General features: G+C 36.4%; 1 protein-coding gene and 2 non-coding genes across 4 annotated transcripts in view; 2 read left to right on the top strand and 1 right to left on the bottom strand.

Moving 5' to 3' along the window:
• rnf208 (ring finger protein 208) overlaps window positions 1-17,444 on the bottom strand; it is a 28,645-nt gene extending 11,201 nt beyond the window's left edge. The window contains exon 1 of one of the 2 annotated variants that reach the window (XM_077243030.1): window positions 17,348-17,444. The gene's annotated coding sequence lies outside the window, so the exon portion shown is untranslated. Of the gene's footprint in view, window positions 1-9,140; window positions 9,855-17,347 lie in introns of those variants that run through there. The other variant, XM_077243029.1, reaches the window with a different exon arrangement.
• On the top strand, window positions 5,390-5,523 carry LOC143750757 (U8 small nucleolar RNA). The gene has a single exon (XR_013207196.1). It is a non-coding gene; the product is annotated as a U8 small nucleolar RNA (small nucleolar RNA).
• Window positions 5,935-6,067, top strand: LOC143750760 (U8 small nucleolar RNA). The gene has a single exon (XR_013207198.1). It is a non-coding gene; the product is annotated as a U8 small nucleolar RNA (small nucleolar RNA).
• Window positions 17,445-20,834: the final 3,390 nt, after the last annotated feature.

Here is a 20,834-nt window from a genome sequence, read left to right as displayed (position 1 = left end):
GAGTGCTCTCAAAACGTATACATCCTACAACCCTTACGCAAAGAAGAATATTTTTCTTAATATATGAATGATCAATATATTAAATTAAAAACTCAGACATACCAGAAAACCTTTTAAATTCCAAAATAATAGAACATTAAAGACTAACAGATCTCCCCCTATATTAATATTGAGCAAAACACATGAAATAACACTTATTTATAACATTTACTCTCCTTTAAAAGTCAGAAGCAAAGCATGCTGATAACTAGAAATCTGTCACTGATTGTAACTCATTCCGTGAATGTGTGTACATATGTGTGTACAATACATTCACATTTATAAGGGAACATGTATGTGCAATAAATGTACACATCAAAGGATAAAACTTTATGAATATTATGTAATGCTATTTGTGTCTTCATTTCTAAATATTTATATATGTACCAATATATAGCCATACATGGTCAATGCATATATTGCTTGCAGAGTATTGAAAAATATAAAGCAGTAGTTTCCCATATATGGAAATGTATTATGTAATATATCGCATTATATTTTGCAGTATATTCCCATATCATTTTGTTACGTAAGGGAATATCAGTAAATATAGTGTCCGAAACACTTTAGCTCTGTGAACCGATTAACTGCTATTCATTTTTTTGTTTGTGAGGAGCAAATGCAGTTCAGCCTCTCTGCTACCATTGCACACAGCCACACAGGATTTCATATTTGATAAGACAAGCTCCTCCGTTATGTAAGAGGCTCATGAGAGAGAGAAAGACAGCAGAAAACATATTAAAGCAGGCCAACAGTTTGCGTCTAACCACGGCACTGCTGCGCTTAATGAAATCATGTGTGTGTTCGACCCTGTCAGCACAAAACATGATGAAGAGAGGCAGAGAGGTTGATGAAGAGACAGCGAATTATTGAGATGAGCAGGGCTGCGTTTCACAAAAGCATCGTAAGCCAATGTTCTCTACTATTTACTTTCGAGGAGACTGATGATATCAGACTGTTATGCAATTTTTTATTTATATCATAGTACTAAATGATTACTGTATTCTCATTTACATGTAGGACTACCATGTGACATTTTGTTGGTCACTTAATTTATATTCAGTGTTGCACTGAAGATGAGTGAAATCTCATTGCTTCTTCGCTTATTAATAATGTGGAGTACATATTTCTCTGTTGTGTTCATAATGATACTCCACAGGCCTACTTACCTTTTCCTCTAAAGCACTAAATACAGAAATATGGGTTAAAAAAAGAGACACATTGACAGGCTTAGTAACTGAATACATTGAGTAACAGTCAACAACATTCTTGAGTTTCTCCACTACCTCATCACATTGTCAAGACATTACATTCCAGTACGTTCTGACAAAACCATGACACAAATACACAAGGTAATTTGCCTTACATTGTTTTTTTTTAGGTTAGAATACTTTCTATCCTAGTTTAATATGCATCTATAAGTAAAGCATTTGTTGGGTATTTTTTTCTGCAAAGTTCAAACACTATCAAAACATTGCTCTGTTTGTTTGACAATCAGCCTGACACAGCAACAGCTCAACCAATAACGCGAGTTTAGGGGCGGGACTATCTGTTTGGGTGACCTATGGCAAATAAGGGGGAGTGTTACAATTGACTCTCCGGATGTAAATGAAACACTTCATTTCGAAAGAGAACATGAAATCCATAGAGTCCATATTTAGGCAGCTTGTTATCGCTTGTTATGGTTTTAGCAAACTCGCATTCGGTCTGGCTTCATTCTGGTAAATAACGCCTGCTTTTACATTATCCAATCAAATCCTGATGGATAAAATCAAGCCCTGCCTTCCTTTTGTCTCCTTACAGAAGTTATTTGAAAATCTCTATCTTCCATCATGAACAGAATGTGATTTACAACACTGAGAGCAAGCAGGCAGATGGACGCACAGTCATCAAAATATCGAGAACATTCCAGTCCTCATACCCCTCTCACTCCCACAAATACACACACACACACATACAACACACAACAAAAATACACACAGGTACCACCCAGAACATTCCACAAGCACATCTCTCCCTACCACCCTCCTCTCTCTCTCTCTCTCTCTCTCTCTCTCTCTCTCTGGATACATTCCACCTGTGCAGTGAGGCAGTCAGCAAGAGGGCATCAAGTCCTGTGCCAGCGATGCTATCAGCTGTTCACCTCTGACTCAAAGCCTGTCCTGAGCCCTGCCCTTACGGCCAAAGCAAATCTCACACATACAGTCACGAGGCTCATTCATCTTCATTATCTCATTCATCTTTGGACATAAGGTGCATGATTTTGAAACAAAATATCAACAATTGACAGCATCTTAAATGCAAACACAGTTATGTGGATTTATCAGTAAATTAAATCAGAGTTGACTGGTAGTCAGAGAAAGATCTTTTTAAAGGCCTTATAATTATTAAATGACATTTAATATTTAAAAAATGTCAATATTTTTAAATGTTTACATGAGTTTAAACATTAAACGTAACAAGAAATATAGGCCCAGTATATTAAAGGGATAGTTCACCCAAAAATGAAAATTCTGTCAGTATTTACTCACCCTCATGTTGTTCCAACCCCGTAAGACCTTCGTTCATCTTCGGAACACGAATTGTGATATTTTTGATTAAATCTGAGAGCTGGATCACTCCTCCATAGGCTTCTTAAGGGATTGACACTTGCCAGCCCCTAAAAGTTATTTAAGATATCGTTAAAATAGTCCAAGTGACTACAGTGACTCAATCTTAAGTTTATCAAACGACGAGAATACTTTTTGTGCGCAAAAAATAAATTCATAACGACTTTATTTCAACTATTTGTTTCCTTCTCTGTGGGCCTCGTTTCAATCCCTTAGAAGCCTATGGAGGAGTGATCCAGCTCTCAGATTTCATCAAAAATATCTTAATTCGTGTTCCGAAGATGAACGAAGGTCTTACGGGGTTGAACAACATGAGGGTGAGTAAATACTGACAGAATTTTAATTTGTGGGTGAACTATCCCTTTAAGTGTAAAGTGATACTATATTGCAAATCTTAACAGCTTGATTGTAAAATGTAAAAATTATTATTGTCTAACTCTAATCTGCTAAATGTCACTATAAGGCATGAAGGTATTAAGATATACCAGCGCTATACAAATAAAGTCAGAGAATTGTATGAATTATAAATATTATAAATAAAAGTTAAGTCATTTACACTCTTGAAATGCAAAAACTGTCAATGTTATGATATATACTATCTGCTTTTAAGTAATTTGCTGATTTTAGGTGTGCATTGCTATTTTATTTATTCTTTATCTATTTTTTATGTTTTATTTCGAACAACAAAAAAGATACAAATAAAATAAAATATAAAAATACAATAAGTATGTTGCAACATATACCGAAAGAAAAAGCAATATCTATAAAGTATTATAACAATAATTACAATATGTTTGAAAAGGAGCGGGATGAAGCAGAAGCAGAAGCTTAGCTTAGTTATGAATATTATTATAAATATTTTCACATCATGTAGGGAATTGAACTTTGCTGCTTCATAGACTTGTTACTGACCATTTCTGCTAAAAACTTTTATTTGAACATTTGTAGAATAGTAATTTAATACTAGTCAAATTAGTGTGTTTTTTTCAACAAATCTCAATAAAGAAAAAAGTGATCTGTCACTACTTCCATTACATCATTAGTAATGCAATTCTATTTAACCCAGTCAATATAGTATAAGTAGCCAACCTAGTAGGCCTATAGATGAAACCAAAATTGTATTTTAGCCAAAAACCCATTTCAAACAATATGATCTTATTATAGTTATCTTATTATATTATTGTTACATCATAGACTCAAGAATACATCCATTCCAGACACAGAAGACGCTCTGATTTGAATTTACAAAATATTTATTTTACCAACAAAACATGTTAGAAGTAGCCTACACACATGAAATTGAAAGTTTTTCCAAATGTCAATTCTTTTTCTCCCAAAGACGAATCCCTTTCTCTGTGTCAGACTTAACTTTGTTTGTTGTCGTTTATGCTAACGCCTTTTTCACACATGTTTTCAGTGCGTATGTGGTGCGTATTTTTCCCCGTACCCATGTTAATAGGTTAGAGCGCTCACACCGCACGCGGATGCGGTCCGGCAATGCGATCCAGGAGCGTGCGTGCATAACAGCAGAGCAGAGATCTACACAGGACCTCAACAACGCGACATAATGGATGTAGGCTAAAAAATAGAGAATACATATTGTGATTGTGGTACAGCCATAGATCCATTGCGCACTGCAAACGCAGCACATGTGGAAGCACAATAGCGCGTGCTGCTCCTGCATACACACTGCAACACGCTCCACATAAGCACTACACACGGAGTAGTCTATGTGTGAAACAGGCGTAACTCACGCAGCTGCATCTTCTATCTAAATAATGTCGCGAGTGGGGCTTGAGGATGTCAAGTCGCCTACGTCTGCGCAGTGCGATCTGATGCAGCCCCTGAAGTTACAAAGGAAACAGTAATGCTGCATAATAATAATAATAATAACGCAAGTAGGCCTAAACGAGACGAAATAACGTTAAATAACATTTCGTCTCGTCGTTTTGGTCAACGAAAATGAAGAGACATTTTAGCATAGTTTTTATTTTATAATCCACATTTAGTCTCGTTTTTATTCGTCAACAATATTGCATTATACATTTACCGTAATTATAGTCATCGTCACATGACCAGCATTTACGTTGCGTCTGTTTTCGTTTTCGTCACGTGATAAAGGTTCGTTGACGACGATATTTTGAAACCAATGGTATTTTCACTATATATTTGTGTAGCCTATAAAATTGTGCAACTATAAAATTGCACTACTTGTGGGTGTGAAGTAGTGTTGCTTTCGTCAACGAAAATTATGACACAATTAGTCATAATTTTCGTTGACGAAAGCAACACTACTTCAGACCCAGACACACTATATGTGTCATAATTTTCGTTGACGAAAGCAACACTACTTCACACACACAAGCCTCCATGCCAACTGTCCCCTTTTAATTAAATGAACACACATTTTAGGTGTTCTTATACAATAGTATTTTATGGAAATGTGCAATTTTATAGTTACACAATTTTATACACAAATAAATAGTGAAAATACCATTGATTTCAAAATCCACCAATGGGATCGCAGGAATCACCAGTAGGCTATGCTAAATTGAGTAGCTGAAACTGGATTTAAACTCTCTCAAGCAAACTTTAAAAAGACTTCAGAAATGTTTGTCTGGTCCAAATCATTACATTTATCGCTAAATACTTGGCTTCAGATTGTAATATATTTTAAAACACAACCATGATTGAAAATGCAAGCACGGTTTACAAAAGGTTTCAGAGACCATTCCATTGTCACATCAGTGAGGTCTATCCTTACCTGTTTTCTTAAACATAAGAATGCAGAATATGATGATTGGATTCTATGAATATGTGATTAAAATCCATATTTGTTAAGAGATTGCAATCCTCTTAATGAATCCTGTCTGATCTTGAGGTTAATACAATTGCTGAATAAAAATATATAATAAATTTGTTAATTTTTAATTGTTAGAAACATGATGATAGATTTGACAGAAATCTTCTATATTGTAATTATTTTATAGTTGCACAATTTTATTCAAACAAAAGCAAACATACCATTGGTTCCAAAATCCACCACTGGGATCAGAGGAACCACCAGTATGCTCATTTGGGAGTTGTAAGAAAATTTAAAATGTAAAATATCTCTAGCTTACTTAAAAAAAAAAAAATAATCACAAATGTTTGTTTGGTCCTGGTCATTCAATTTTTTGCAAAATTCTTGGCTTGAGATTTTAATACTTTAAATGAGTTAGAAACACAACCATGATTGAAAATGCAAGCGTGGTTTAAAAAAGCTTTCAGAGACTGATTCATAATCACATCAGTGAGGTCTATCCTTACCTGTTTTCTTAGGAATAAGATTACAGAATATGATGAATGGATTCAATGAATATGTGATTATATTCCATATTTATTTAGGGATTACAACCCCTTTATGAATTCTTTCTGATCTTGAGATTATTCCATATGTTCAAGAAAACGCTAATAAATTACTAATTTATAGTTGTGGAGTATATGGTGGTAAAAAAAATATGCTATTTTATATGTATTGTAATGCTGTACAGCGTTATACACAAATAAATAGGAAAAATGCCATGGGTTCCAAAATCCACCAATGAGATCGCAGGAATCACCAGTACGCTATTTTGAGAGATGTAAGAAACTGAATTTAATCTCTCTCTAGCTTACTTAAAAAAAATAATAAAAAAATAAACTTCACAAAGGTTTGTCTGGTCCTGGTCATTAAATTTATCGCAAAATTCTTGAGTTAGAAAAACAACCATGATTGAGAATGAGAAAACGGTTATAAAAGCTATCCGAGACCATTTCATCAACTACATCAAAGACGACTAACCTTACCTTATCTGTTTTCATAGAAATAAGATTACAAAATGTGATTGGATCTTTTGAAAATGTGCTTTTATTTCATATTTGTTTACGAATCCTGTCTGATCTTGAGATCATTACACCTGTTAAAAAACGGTTTATTTGCTGCTTTACAAACTAAAGGGTGTGCAACATTCATGCACTTCTAAAATTGTTAATGTTAAAGGTTTGTGTTTTAAATGCTGTCAACTACTCTACATATGAAAATGTGTTAGAACCACAGTTTACCTATTAATATACTAATGGGATCAAAATAGCATTTGATGGAGTCTTTTGGCTGTATTATAAATCTACAAGAACAAGCACAGTTTTCTTTGAGAAATCATGTTGCAAACATCAGATCAAGATGGAGCAGATGAAGCCATGTGATGATTCTGGAAGAAGAAAATATGGACGGATGTTTTTTTTCTGGTACTGTAAGATGATCAAGTTTTTGTCAGACTTTGTTTGCATCTTCAATGAAACGGCTGTTTTGTGTGTGCCGAGCTGCTGTAAAGAACGCAGGTCATGCTAGTTTTAGCGTTGAGGAGGAACTGTTTAATAATTCAGTGGCTGTCATTCAAAGCATGCGTCAGCCATTTTACCCACAGTTCATTCACGGGAAAGACAGTTTGTTCCCTTACCCTCTGTTGACAGATCACCTGGTCTGTTTTACAGGACATGTCGCAAATATCATTACTAACAATGTTAGAAACTGGCCGATCGTGAGAAAATTGCGTACAATACAACCAATTAGCTTTGAAAGGTTAGCATTAGCAGAGTGACAAACAAGCTATTAAGTGAATCTTAATCATCGCAAAACATTGGCTAATGATTAAACTGAACTTGTCTTACCACTATAACATGGATTTTTCTACATACTGTAGCCATGCAAAATAAACAATATACCCAAAAGTCTTTGTCAAAACATCCACATCAAAAGCTATAAGCTAATGATATTTTGGAAGCAATCCTAATGGGATGAAACTATAATAGGATAGACTGGTAAAATGTATTTTGTCCAATTTATTCTTTAAGACAATCAGAAATCGTAATCAATCCTAATATCAAACAAGAATCTTCTAGTATTTGATTTGATCAATCGGGGTAAACAATTTGCCGCCATCACTAAATGGTGACACCAACAATAAACACCAATAACATTTATCAATACAAAGCCATTATTTTCAGCTGATTCTGGCATGACCTCAGGTGCACAGACAGATTCCTGCTTTCCTCTTTTGAGATATTGACGGACAGTATCGATTGCTGATTCTTCATTGTGACGGGGCTGAATCTACACTCCAGGAAGCAGACAGGGACTTCTGGGTGTTTAGTTGAGTTTTTTGGTGCTTATTAGTATTCTGGGAGTGTGTGCATCTGTGTTAGCAGTTTTTAGTGCAGTGTCGTGGGAGGGGTGTGCCAGTAGCGGTGGTTATGCAACCAGAGCAGCATACGCAGCACACGGACTGCAGCACCCGTGCATGCAACACACACACACACACACACACACACACACACACACACACACACACACACACACACACACACACACACACACACACACACACACACACACACACACACACACACACACACACACACACACACACACACACACAAACACAAACGCCCTCAAGCATAGGTCCTCCTGTGTCTTAACCACACATATTGGTTAGTATGTGTGTCGTGTGTAGTAGCCCCATGTGATCAGATGCCCACTCGGATAATGTGAGTCATTGATGGAATCTGTGTTTATGTGTGCATGCAATCGTGAATTGCAACCTGCCCTATTCCACAACACAGTCAATACGGCCACACAAGAACTGAAGTGCAAGTCCTGCATGAGGATGTGGGACCCAGAAATGCAGAAATATAACACACTAGTGTTGCACACAAATGCACAGAGATGCACAAACCCACATGCTACAACAACAACAACAAATCCCATTGACAAATAAAGAACAAGGTCTTCAGTAGTTTTGTTCTTTATTTCTCAATTAGATTTTTAGATTAATATCTATTACTAGATTATGTATATGAATCTAATAATAATATATATGCATCTTTTTTGATTATTTATGAATTACAATACAATATTTAACATTTACACACACATATGTACTGTATATATATATATATATATATATATATATATATACATATATATATATATATATGTAGAATACATATTTATTATAATATATTATTACATAAACTTTCATAAACCTATAACATCTAAAAAATGTAATATTAAAAATGTATACTACCATATACATATTTAATGTTATTTAATTTTTATATAGAATATAATATAGTACACATATATTAATTTAAAGTCAAATGTATTTTTTAATGTTTTAACCTGGATTATTTAATTTTTATATAGAATATAATATAGTACACATATATTAAATTAAAGTCAAATGTATTTTGTAATGTTTTAACCTGGATCTATTATGTTGCACCAATATTAGGCCAATATATTTTAATGTTGTTGTATTTTTAAGTATTAGGTAGAAATACCTCAAGGAAAAACTGCACATTCTTGTTTTACAATGTAGAACATTTAAATAACATTTACGATTATATGCTCATGCAAAGGATCAAACTCATTTGAGCATACTAGAATAATACTGCCTTTTTAAGCATGCTTACCTGTATGTAGTTGTCTCTAGTGCGTATTTAGTGGCGAGTCTCTGGATTTGGTGGTGGTGTGGTGTGTTCAATTCACAGGACCTTAACGTTTTTCTCACATGGGGACACAAAGTTCCTGTGATTCAGCTGCTGTTTCAAGCTACCTTGTCCCTCTGAGCAGAGCCAATCGCATCAGATGCTCCTGTTGCATTCGAGAGGACGGAGGAAAGACTTCTCTGCCTGTCTCCAAGAAGGATGGATGGAAGAGAGTAGGACGGGAAAGATGGAGGACGAGATGTCAAATGCGTCATAAAGCACCGTTCTGTTCTTCTTGTCCACGATGGGCTCTTTTTGTCTAGTGATGGTCCTGGTCCTTCACTCACTCATTCATTCATTCACCCAGTCAGTCAGTTGTGTAAGAGGATTCGTGGCTCTCTGCGTCCGCTCTCCTCCTTTTTAAAGTTCTCACGCTCTGTCCGTCCTCTTCTTATTGGGAATTCTCACTTATATGCTATTTCACTGCAATATCTTTCATTGAAGCCATATGTCTTTCCCTGTCTTCTTCTTGTCTCTCTCTCTCTTTCTCTCTCTCTCTTACAAACACTCATACACACCCGCACACACACTCTCTGACTCACAAGTGCATGCTTTGCCTCTGTTTCTGTGAGTATCTCGACTCAACCTCCTCACAGACTCCCTCTCTTTCTCTATCTTTCTCTGCTGCAGTGCCTCTGCAGGCTGGATCACGTTTTCACCAGAAAAAAAAACATCAACAGCCAATCAGAGACCCCAACTCATCCCCCCTCCCTTTGCAAGCTCTCTTTCTCTCAGTCTCCATCCATCTCTTTGTTTTACTCTGACTCTGCCTCAAACAGGGTACAGATGCAACTACACACACGCAGTCATAGAGCATTTGTGTTTTGTCATTGAATTTGCTCTGGATCATTCTTACGCTGTCACAGCATTGTAAACAACCAGGTGACAGGTTGAGAGATGCAATACACAAACATACAATACAAATTATGACGCTGAAATGCTGATAGTTAGCTCATAATATTTCATTAAAAGTGGTGCGCAAACGTACAGATGTAACATGTTTGAAGAGGGTAGGTCTGCGGTAGTGCATTATTTATCTATGTGGAGCTGGAACAACATGGGGGATGTTGGGACTGGGGGATTGTGTTATATAACAGACTGAGATTTTCATCAGTTTTATCTTAACACATGTCCTTGTGCTTCCCTACAGATAATCCACAGCCCTAAGAGGGGAATCATGTATGTATGTGCACACACAAACAACATCAACGAGATTTTGTGTCTACACAACATTTATGTCACATTAATGCCGTAAGCAGTTGCTAAGGTGCTCTGGGTGGTTGCTATGTGTTCGCTAGGGAGTGCTGGGTCAAATTAGTCTCATTCCTCAGTCTGTGGTCTTTAGATATAACATGGGCCCTTCAGTGTAAGTCAATGAGATTATTTTAGCATCCAAAAGGTGAAACACGTGAACAATTTGCCTCATAAGGCTGCCCATTTTGAGGTTGCATTCATATCTAATGAGTTGCACACATAAAGTGTAGTTTAAGGGCATGTGTACATGTTTCAAAGAATAAAAACATCCCCTCATACAAGCTCTTTCTGGAAGCTGTAGCTAGCCTTGCTCCCCCTGCAGTACATCACTGGTCATGCAGTCCAATGTTTCTGCAGACCATTCAGCCACACACACACACACACACACACACACACACACACACACACACACACACACACACACACACACACACACACACACACACACACACACACACACACACACACACACACACACACACACACGATTTAATATGCAGGAAGTGAGAAGAAAGAGTTGTGCTTTATTTACCAAATAGGCGCAGGTAACATTCCCACAAATGCTAGCTTTTACTTGTTATTTTGAGGGAAAATGTATTTAATCACTATTAACCTGATTACTTGAAAAGGCCCCTAACGCCCACACAGTTGATGATGTGTACATTGTGTTGCAGACTATTACCATTATTCTGATTTGATTTAAAGGGGTCATGAACTGCATTTTCTTTGAGATCCACTTAAAATGTAAGCAATATTTTTTATAGCAAACGCCATCCTAATTTGGAAGAAAAAGGATATGTTCTATCCTGCTTTTGACCCTCTAACTCAAAAAATATATATTTGCTTGCCTCTTGTTCAGTTTAATTAATTAAAATGAGCTAAAGTGAGATGATTTTTTAAACATTTTGTCACAACGTAATTGAATTGTGTTCAATCTACCTAATATATTTAAAACTGAGGTTTACTTAACTTATTATTTGTGTTAAAACTGGCAGTGGCAGTGGGTCCTATCATGCTTTTCAAGGGACTGCGAGATTAATTGTTATTTTCGGTGTTTTTCAGTAATGGGAAAGATGTTGGTATATGTATTTAATGTTATGTTGGACATTTAGAGGAGTTTTTGTAATTCTTTTGAATTTTGTGGTTACCATTATGCAGAAGAGTAGCGCTTCTGCTTACTGGGCACTCAGTAATCCACATTAAAGAGAAGTAGTAAACCAGTCTTTACTTATTTGTCAATTATATATGTTGTGTTTGAATATAATACAATTAAGTCTTAGAAAATTAAAACAAATATTAAATTGGACAAACATTGAAACAATTTAATAATATTAAGTTAAATGTACTTAAATAAAGTAATTTAACCTAAACCAACTAAATTGTGTTGACACAACTAAACTGATTTATTTTGAATTAACAAAATTAAATTGTGTGTAAAAACTTCAAATAAATTAAAAAAGGGCCAAATTTTGACAGTAACATGCTGTTTTCCATTAACATTAACGTCAAAATACCGTAGCAAACAATGCATTCTGGGTGATATTTGTCATTTTCGAGAAAGTAGCCAACTGCAAATACCGTGGGTGATTCTCAATATCCCTCCTCGTCTCCTCGCTCCTCTGTCCTCCATCCTATGACCCGGATACCAATCAAGCACAGCCATCTTGAAGGACATTTCAATTCTCTATTTGCACCGCGAGGAGTCGAGGATCGAGGAGTGAGGAGGCTTTCAGAGGAGTCATGAGCGAGGATACACAGGTGTATCCTATGCGGAAGTGTTTTATTGACTAAACGTGACGCACGTATACATTCTCCTCTCCCTTCACATCGGTCACAATAATTTGAATTTATACGTTACCCTTGCTGTTTATATAAACTACACATCTCACATATTTCAACAGGGTATCTTGCTTTATTATTATTCATTATGCATTTCTTAAATAAACAAACTTCAACAACATAAGGCAGATCCTTTGAGCGCTGCTGATGACGATATGAAGTGACGCTCGAGTGATCAAGTATTCCAATGTATAAAAAAAACTTTCATTCAATTCCTCCGTCCTCATTTTCTTTCCTTGCGTCCTTCCCTCACAACCTACAGGGGGAGGAGCTGAGGCGCTAGGAAAGGAAGCGAGGAAAGGAAACGAGGATGCACAAATAAGAAATGAGAAGCACCCCATGAATTAATACCACTCGAAATCAACACTCAGAGGCTGTGTTCCAAATCACACCATATACCCTCATTTACTAGTTTCTACATTAGTTCACCAATATAGTCCACTTGACTGAGATAAGAAAAACAAGTGAGTTAATTCAGACACTGATGAACACCTGCTGTTAACAATAAGAATCTCTGTAGGAAAGACGAAGAACAGAAAAAGATGAAATCAACTGAAGATAAAAGAAGACATTAAATCTCCGAAGATCTCAGCAGAGGAGGATTAAACAACTCCACAACAGCATTACCAGCTTCACTTATTACTAACCAGATTGACTTTATTTCTGTCATCCATCTACAGAAGTTCTTATTAAAAAGTGACAGAGGTTTAAATTGTATTGTTTTATTTGATGTTACCATGATGGTGATCAGTGTTTGCTTCAATTGGGCTCTTGACCCTTGACTTTTGAACATTAGTTTTTCTGGCAAAAAAGCTGAAATGGGATTAGATGACAGTGACTGTTTGTTTATTGTCACAGTCATCATCTAGACTTCTAGAGGCCTGATTCACTGATCTCATTTAGTGTTTAATGTATATTTATATGAGTGATGTGTTGTATTTTTGATTATGGTATCACTGATTCTACAGAATGAGATCTATCTGTGGTTTGACAACCAGAAAATATGAAGGATTTTGAGAACAGTTTGTGCTTGAAACAGTTTGTGCTTGAAATTCTATTTCAGTCAGACACACGCAGACATCAAGAATTGGCATATGAATCTCAACAATGGTAGCAATCAAAAGTTTCAGGCTGCAATGCATGCCGGGTTACAGCATAGTACAAAATATCTTCCATGATTCGCAGCATGCATTGAGGCATGAATAAATTGCGGGGCCTTTATTTACCTGAACTGCAGAAGCAGGGCTCTCTCCCGCCACACATTGTATTTTATCACGCTGAAAAACTATTTGTAATATATATTAATATGCCCCCCCCCCCCCCCCCCCCCCCCCCCCCCCCCCCCCCACAAGCTTCCCCCCGTAACAAACTCTAATTTACTCACCCCAATGCCATCCAAGATATCCATGTCTTTCTTTCCTCAGTGGAAGAGAAATTAAATTTTTTGAGGAAAACATTTCTGGATTTTTATTCGAATAATGGACTTCAATGTCAACCAGCATTTTGAAGTCCAAATCAAAGCAGTTTCAAAGATCTTTGAAGTGCTTGAAACGGCTGTGCACGATCGCAGCTGAGGAAGAGAGTCTTATCTAGCGAAATGATAGGTCATTTAAAAAAAAATATATATATATATATACATATATATTTATATATACAATATATATATACATATATATATACAAAATATATATACATATATATATACAAAATATATACATATACATATATATATATTTATATATATATATATACTTTTTAACTACAATTGTTCGGATTGAGGTAATCTACAACGCGCCGGGAACTACCTAATCACGCTTGAAAAAAACAAAAACTTTAGGCTTTAAAAGATTTAAACACACAGGATACGCACACTTAAGGACCATTTTAAACAATAATATGACTCAAAGACATAAATATGTCATTTAACACAATACAATTTGAACTATCCTCCTTCGCACGGTGACCTTTCAACGTGATGACGTAGTTCCAGGCGCATTGCTGTCAACTGGCTAGATGTGCCACAGAATAGGACTGTGAACAGCTTGTTTTCTTTTACTGTTTATGGTTTTCTCTCTCAGTCATTCATATACTGTATCTGACAAAAGTAAGAATAGCAGATGTTGTCCGTTTTGTTGATAGTTTTCAGGGAGCTGTGAAAAGATCGAAATTGGACAAAGTAAAAGGACTTTGATAATATATACTCAGGGATTAAAAGTTCTCCGTCGCTTCGAGAGAGTCTACGACGGATTTCCGGCAATATCAGGGTTCCCCACTGTCCTTATGTCTTAAATTCACTTTTCATAATTTTAAGGCCATAAATATGCTCACATTTCTCAAATAGTGTAATAAATGTCTTAATTTTAGTTTGAATGGGTCTTAAATTAAGGACGAGGTGTCTGTTCACCCTGCTTAGGGGGATGTGATCAAAGTCTGGACTGGAGCAAAAGCTCGTTCCTCTCTGCACTTTAACTGTGCGTTCACACCGCTGCCGGCGAGAGCTAACCTGGCCCTAGCCAGATGAATTTCGCTCCGCCTAGCTTCACTCATCCATCTGGAACGGATCCATTGAAATGGCGTTTCAGAAGGCTGGGCCTTATCAAAAATCCTTGCATATGATTGGATAAGCCACTTGTCTGTCATCTTTATCGACGTGCTATTTCAACCACTCACACCGAAGCCAACCCGTGACGCTGATTCGGGACTTCCAAATACCAGCTGGCAACGTCCGTCGAGGATGTCGTTTTCGTTTCTTCCTCCCAGCTGCATACCTGTAACACCCAATTTTCCAGCCTCTCTGATCTGATCCTCTATGAGAGCAAACAGCGGGGACACGATGATAACGATGGGGTGCTGCACTAGTCCCATTTCCTTAACTACCAGAGGAGCCATTTGGTAGATCAAGCTCTTGCCAAATCCGGTCGGGAGAAGGGCGAAAACATCGTTTCCACCAACAAAAGCCTTAAGAGCCGTTCATTGATGTTCTTTTAATGAAACAATATTAGGTAGATTGGACAACACGGATGAAATAGCAGCATCAATGTTAACGCTTGCTTCCTCGATGCGAGCCGCCATTGTTGTCTGAATCAAAACAGTCTCACGGTCGCTTCTCCACTACGTCACATCTATGAAACTCCCGCCCTGCGTCCTGATTGGCTAAACCATAAAGTTGGTTGGAGAAATCACTCTCAATGGAAGAGGTTCCAGATGGATGTGAGTGAAGCTAGGCGGAGTGAAATTCATCTGGCTAGGGCCAGGTTAGGCGAGAGCGTCAAAGTGGCCGGAAGTCATTCATTTTCAATGAGAGCCCGGCGGCGAGCTCCGGCGAGAGCGGCGCGGCGTGTCTTGGACGGTGAGAGCAGCGAGAAAAGTTGAAATCTGGTTAACTTTATGGTAATGAGCTATGACACGGTTCGGCGGCAACGAATCGGAATGTAGAAGTGCTCCGTTTGAGAGGATTCTAGAGAACGCAGTCCTGTAAACTTTGGTTCCGACCACGTTAGTTCCCAAGCAAAATAGAGGAGAGGTTGATCATTTGAATTTGATAAGAAGGTGCGCAACACTATTTATAGGCAAGATTTTCGCGCTAGTAAACTTTTTTTCTGCGGGAATGTAAATTAGAATATAACTTAACCATGAACACAAAAGTCACACCACACACATGGCTTTTAATTGGTTTATTTCGTTAGCAAACGTGTCACTATAATTGTTAAGTTCTTTCCATCGATCAATTTTCTGCAATAATAACGATTGACATCCTTGTTTGCTTTGCGGCCCCTTTAAATTAAGTTTTAAAAAAGACCAAGCATTCGATCTACATCAGAGCATCAGAGCGTCCACGAATCTTTGCACGGCGTCGCTGCCAGGGCGAATTTTTGCTCTCGCCGGCGGCGGTGTGAACGCACAGTAAGCGTTCTGTTATCACTCCGCTCCTGATCCACTCCGGGTTTTCCAGTCCCACTCACGGGAAAAACTGCTTTCAACTTCTACAAACAATTTTAATTTGCCAACAGTTAATAATAATAAATAAAAGTTCATGACGTGCAAATCGGATAACAATCAAGTGCAATATAAGCATGTTTTGTTTCAGGGCATCACTCCATTTCAACATCTGCTTCCTCCACACACGTCTTTTTGCCGTCTGTGTCTGGCGTGATTTAACTTCTCCCCAGTTGTTCCATGAAACCCCGCAAAACACGAAAAGCTGTGAAGTGATAAATAGGGTTGTTTCTTCTTTGGGTTGAAAAGGTCCGCAATAGTCTCTGCATTATTTTGTCCTCCGACTGCAACTCCTGCTCCTAGCGTTTTCACCGGAAAAAAGTTTACCCTACTTCCGGTCTTGGCGGCCATTTTTGTGAAATAGGCCTATCTCAGCTTCCCCCCCCCCCCCCCCATTTCAACAGCCTAAAATAACTATCCTAGATATAATAACTTTTTATAGCATATATTTTAAAAATATATCAAAACACCAACATATGAGCATATCCAAACGAATATAAATAAGCCGAACAACAATGACATCAAATAAAATATCATATATGAGTTTAAATCGCTCGCTCAGCTCAGCTCCGCCCTCTGTACTGGTGCACGCAGATTGACTGGATAGGGCTAAGATGGAGCTAGCGTTCTCATCCCTGGCATAGCCTATGTGAAAAACAAAAAAGGCATCGCCTGTCAGTGGAGCACGATCTACCCCCGTATCAAGAGGCTATATGCTCGTAAAAGCAAGCACATGTAGCCTATCCCAATAAAATGCCCGCAAAAGCAAGCACATGTAGCCTATCCCAATAAAATGCCCGCGACACAGTTCCATGCACAGATATTTTAGTTTCGTTTTTAAAGTTATACGGTCAGATTTGAGCAAAGCAAATGAGAAACTAAAGAAAAAATTGAATTGGAGTGGATTAGCCTATCATTATTTAATGAGTTAGGCTAAGTGTCAATCTTGAAATGTGTTTTGTTCCAATGATTCCTAAAAGAGCCTGCACAGCGACAGGAAATATAAATTAACACAAAAAACCTGCCTATAGTGCCTTGCTTACCTTACACAACACTGACGGTGGACTTATTAGAGCGGTAGAGCGGCTGCGGATGATTTTTCTTTTTCTTTTTTAGCGGCAGCGGACGAATTCTTTCTACGCACACACAATATGACGTCACACCCTTCACCATACCTAGAGATTGGCATGGTTTTATTTCAGTTAGCCTAATAGCTGGTTTGATTTGCATTGAGAGATGATCTTATGGAAAGTACCCCATGCCAATCTCTAGGTATGGTGAAGGGTAGGTGAGGATGTGTGGCTATTTTAATTCCAAAGGTCAAGGGAACTTTATCAGGATGCATAGTATCCTGGATCCATGAAATAACTGGTCTTTAAAAATAAAAATCTGCCGGTCTCTATGGGAATTTAACATAGGAGTGTACTGACTTATGCACCCTGTATTTTATGGAAGAACATTTATTTAATTATGATACATTATTCATTCACAAAGAAAATTGGTGTCCTTAAAGGCTGGATTTTTCCTATTTTTTAAAATTATGTCATTAAGATCAATTTCCAAAAGATTATTTTTTATTCCTCTTTTTAGTCAACTTTACATGGGAGTATTCACTTAGCATGGTAGTTTTCACAGTTTTCACAAGCACTGAATGAGAAGGTATTTATTTTTTTATTTAATATGTCAAATAAATATATTCATTATGAATACATTTATATATTCAGACATACACAGTATAAACAGTTTATATATATATATATATATATATATATATAAACTGTTTATACTGTGTATGTCTGAATATATATATATGAGCAATACATTCGTTAAAGTAGCCTATTTATTAATCTTTGTTAATGTTCAAGTTAATATATATAATCTGCTATTCATTGTTAGATCACTGCCTGTAATATTAACATATACAACTTTGAATTTTAATAATGTATTAGTATATGTTCAGGGGTGTGAAGTAACGAATTACAAATACTCACGTTACTGTAATTAAGTAGTTTTTTTCAGAAATTGTACTTTTTTGAGTAGTTTAAAAATTGTGTAATTTTACTTTTACTTGAGTAGCCTACATTTTAAGTGATGTATTGGTACTTTTTCTCCGCTATTTTCCTTCTGTTTGTGGTCGTTACTCGTTACATGCTTGTTTTAATTTAATTTAATTTTTATCCATCAACGTGATTGGATCGAGTAATCGGTCTCGTGACTGTCATCAAATCAAATTAAGCATAGAAAACTTTAACCGCCTATTCCTGCTTTTACTCGTGGCTGCTGTGGAAGTGCATTCTTCACGCATCAATTCAATCCAGATATCAGCGTCTTCCTCTAATATGCTAAATGTACATTCCACATTTCTGCTTAATATGATATTTATATAGGGTGGCCTGGCCTGCCTACAGGGCCTAACATTTGGTCTGAGGTTGGGGGAATTGCGTGACGGGTTCATAATGCGGTGAATTCCCGCTCCCATTTACTTCACAATCACATTATAGAGAGACGCGTGTCACGATCTGTGCACTGGCGCGTCTCGCGCTCGCCATGCCGCCAGATTCAGAATCAGTGCACTCTATGAACCATGGCGTTAACTTGAACTGCATTTCTGTCATTGCGTGACTACAGCTCGTTAATAAACAACGTTTTTTGATTGATCGATTATACAATCCGTCTTCATTTGGCAAGTGCACTTGCGCAAAAACATTTTTCATGTTGAACTTTGTGTGTGTGTGTGTGTGTGTGTGTGTGTGTGTGTGTGGATGCTGCTGATAAAACAGCTTCACCGAGACTACAAAGAGACATGCATTTGTGTGTGTGTGTGTGTGTGTGTGTGTGTGTGTGTGTGTGTTTGTTTCTTTTGTAAAAGTTTCCTGGATATAACTTCCCTATTTAATTCACAATTTTTCTTCCAAATTATATTATCAGCATTACAATGTGAGTAAATTTAGCTGTGTAAAATGTAAGGGATGATGCCCCCCTTCTAGAACAATGTGCATTTACATTTAAATTGTAACATATTTAATAGCATGGAATTAAATTGTGTAATTAGTGTTAGCTCACTATCTTAGCCTTTTTCAGTGCATTAGGTGAGGTCATCTGATAATATTAGTGATTCTCATTCATCAAAACACTAACATTGATACCGTTTTGGAGAGAAATTGGGTATTTTTTAATCTCTCTATTTAACCCATCTCATGGTGTGTGATGCTGAACTATCATATGAGCTTCTAAAGGTTTTTGAATTCTTTGCACAGTTATGAATATTGATATTTTATGTGCAACAATAGCATGCTCAGGCCCAGTGGCTTTTCACCTAATTTTAAATGCTTCCCCCCAAATAATATGATTTAAATGGTGATGAGTGTACTGATTTGATGCATTTTAAAAAGATGGATGATAGACATTCTTCAATCTTTCTGACAAAGAACAAAATATAATGTGAATTACAGTATGTGCAATTTTTTTAAATTTATAAATTATAGTGCACAGTGTTTATTATAAGGGGTAGAATCCGCAGCTCAGTACTCACTACTCACTACTCATCAGTACTTTTAAATAAGCTACTTTTTTTACTCTCACTCAAGTAGTTTTTTGGACAAGTACTTTTTACTCTACTCACACTACATTTTTTGGAATGTAATGGTACTTTTACTTGAGTATTTTTTTTCAGTACTCTTTCCACCACTGTATATGTAGATATTAACTAATATTAATAAAGGCTTTAGAAGTATGTTAGTTCATGTTAACTAATACAGTTAACTAATGTTAACAAATAGAACCTGGTGTGAAGTGTTACTAGCTGTTACATCTATTCACAATATACTTTTGGTGAATAAATTCAGTGATAACTATGTAGTCAAATAGTCATGTTCAATTTATATTTTCAGACATAACTATATTATCATATTTACATTTATATATTCAATGTTATAACTACATTTTCAGATGTATTAAAATGGTGAACAGATAACATGAATTACATTCTACCATTTCAAATGTTTAAAATGTGAAACTCATCAACCAAAAGAATGTTTCCTTTATCTTCTTCAGGGAAATTTATCACTGAATCACACTAATAGATCACTCATTGTGTCTTGAGTTGCTGAAGGAAACCACAATGGTCCTGGACTTTGGTTTCAGATGTATCGATAGAATCTTCATGAAAATTAAATATTAATTTTCCTCCGGTGCTCAGGCATTTGATTGAGTCTACTCACATCACGTTACACTTAGAAGTTTATATAATTATTTTCAGTGGTAATTTCGGCAATTCTGAACACAATTCTGGCTTCTTACACCTGTGCACCTCAATGAACACATAAGCACTAAAATGTATTCATTTTTATTACAATGAAGACAGAAAACATTAAATTAATATATTACAGAGTATACACTACGGCAACAATATTACTATTAAATAAAATGTCTTACCTTCTCCCAGACAAAAAAAAAAAAAAAAAAAAAAAAAAATATATATATATATATATATATATATATTTAATATATATAACTTACAAGAAAATCAAA

Source organism: Siphateles boraxobius, unplaced genomic scaffold (genome assembly GCF_051911475.1).
Source record: "Siphateles boraxobius isolate OS27281-9 unplaced genomic scaffold, OSU_SipBor_1 25, whole genome shotgun sequence".
Taxonomy (NCBI): domain Eukaryota; kingdom Metazoa; phylum Chordata; class Actinopteri; order Cypriniformes; family Leuciscidae; genus Siphateles; species Siphateles boraxobius.
Note: the sequence above shows the minus strand (reverse complement) of the source record. Positions and strands in the feature narration are given on the sequence as shown.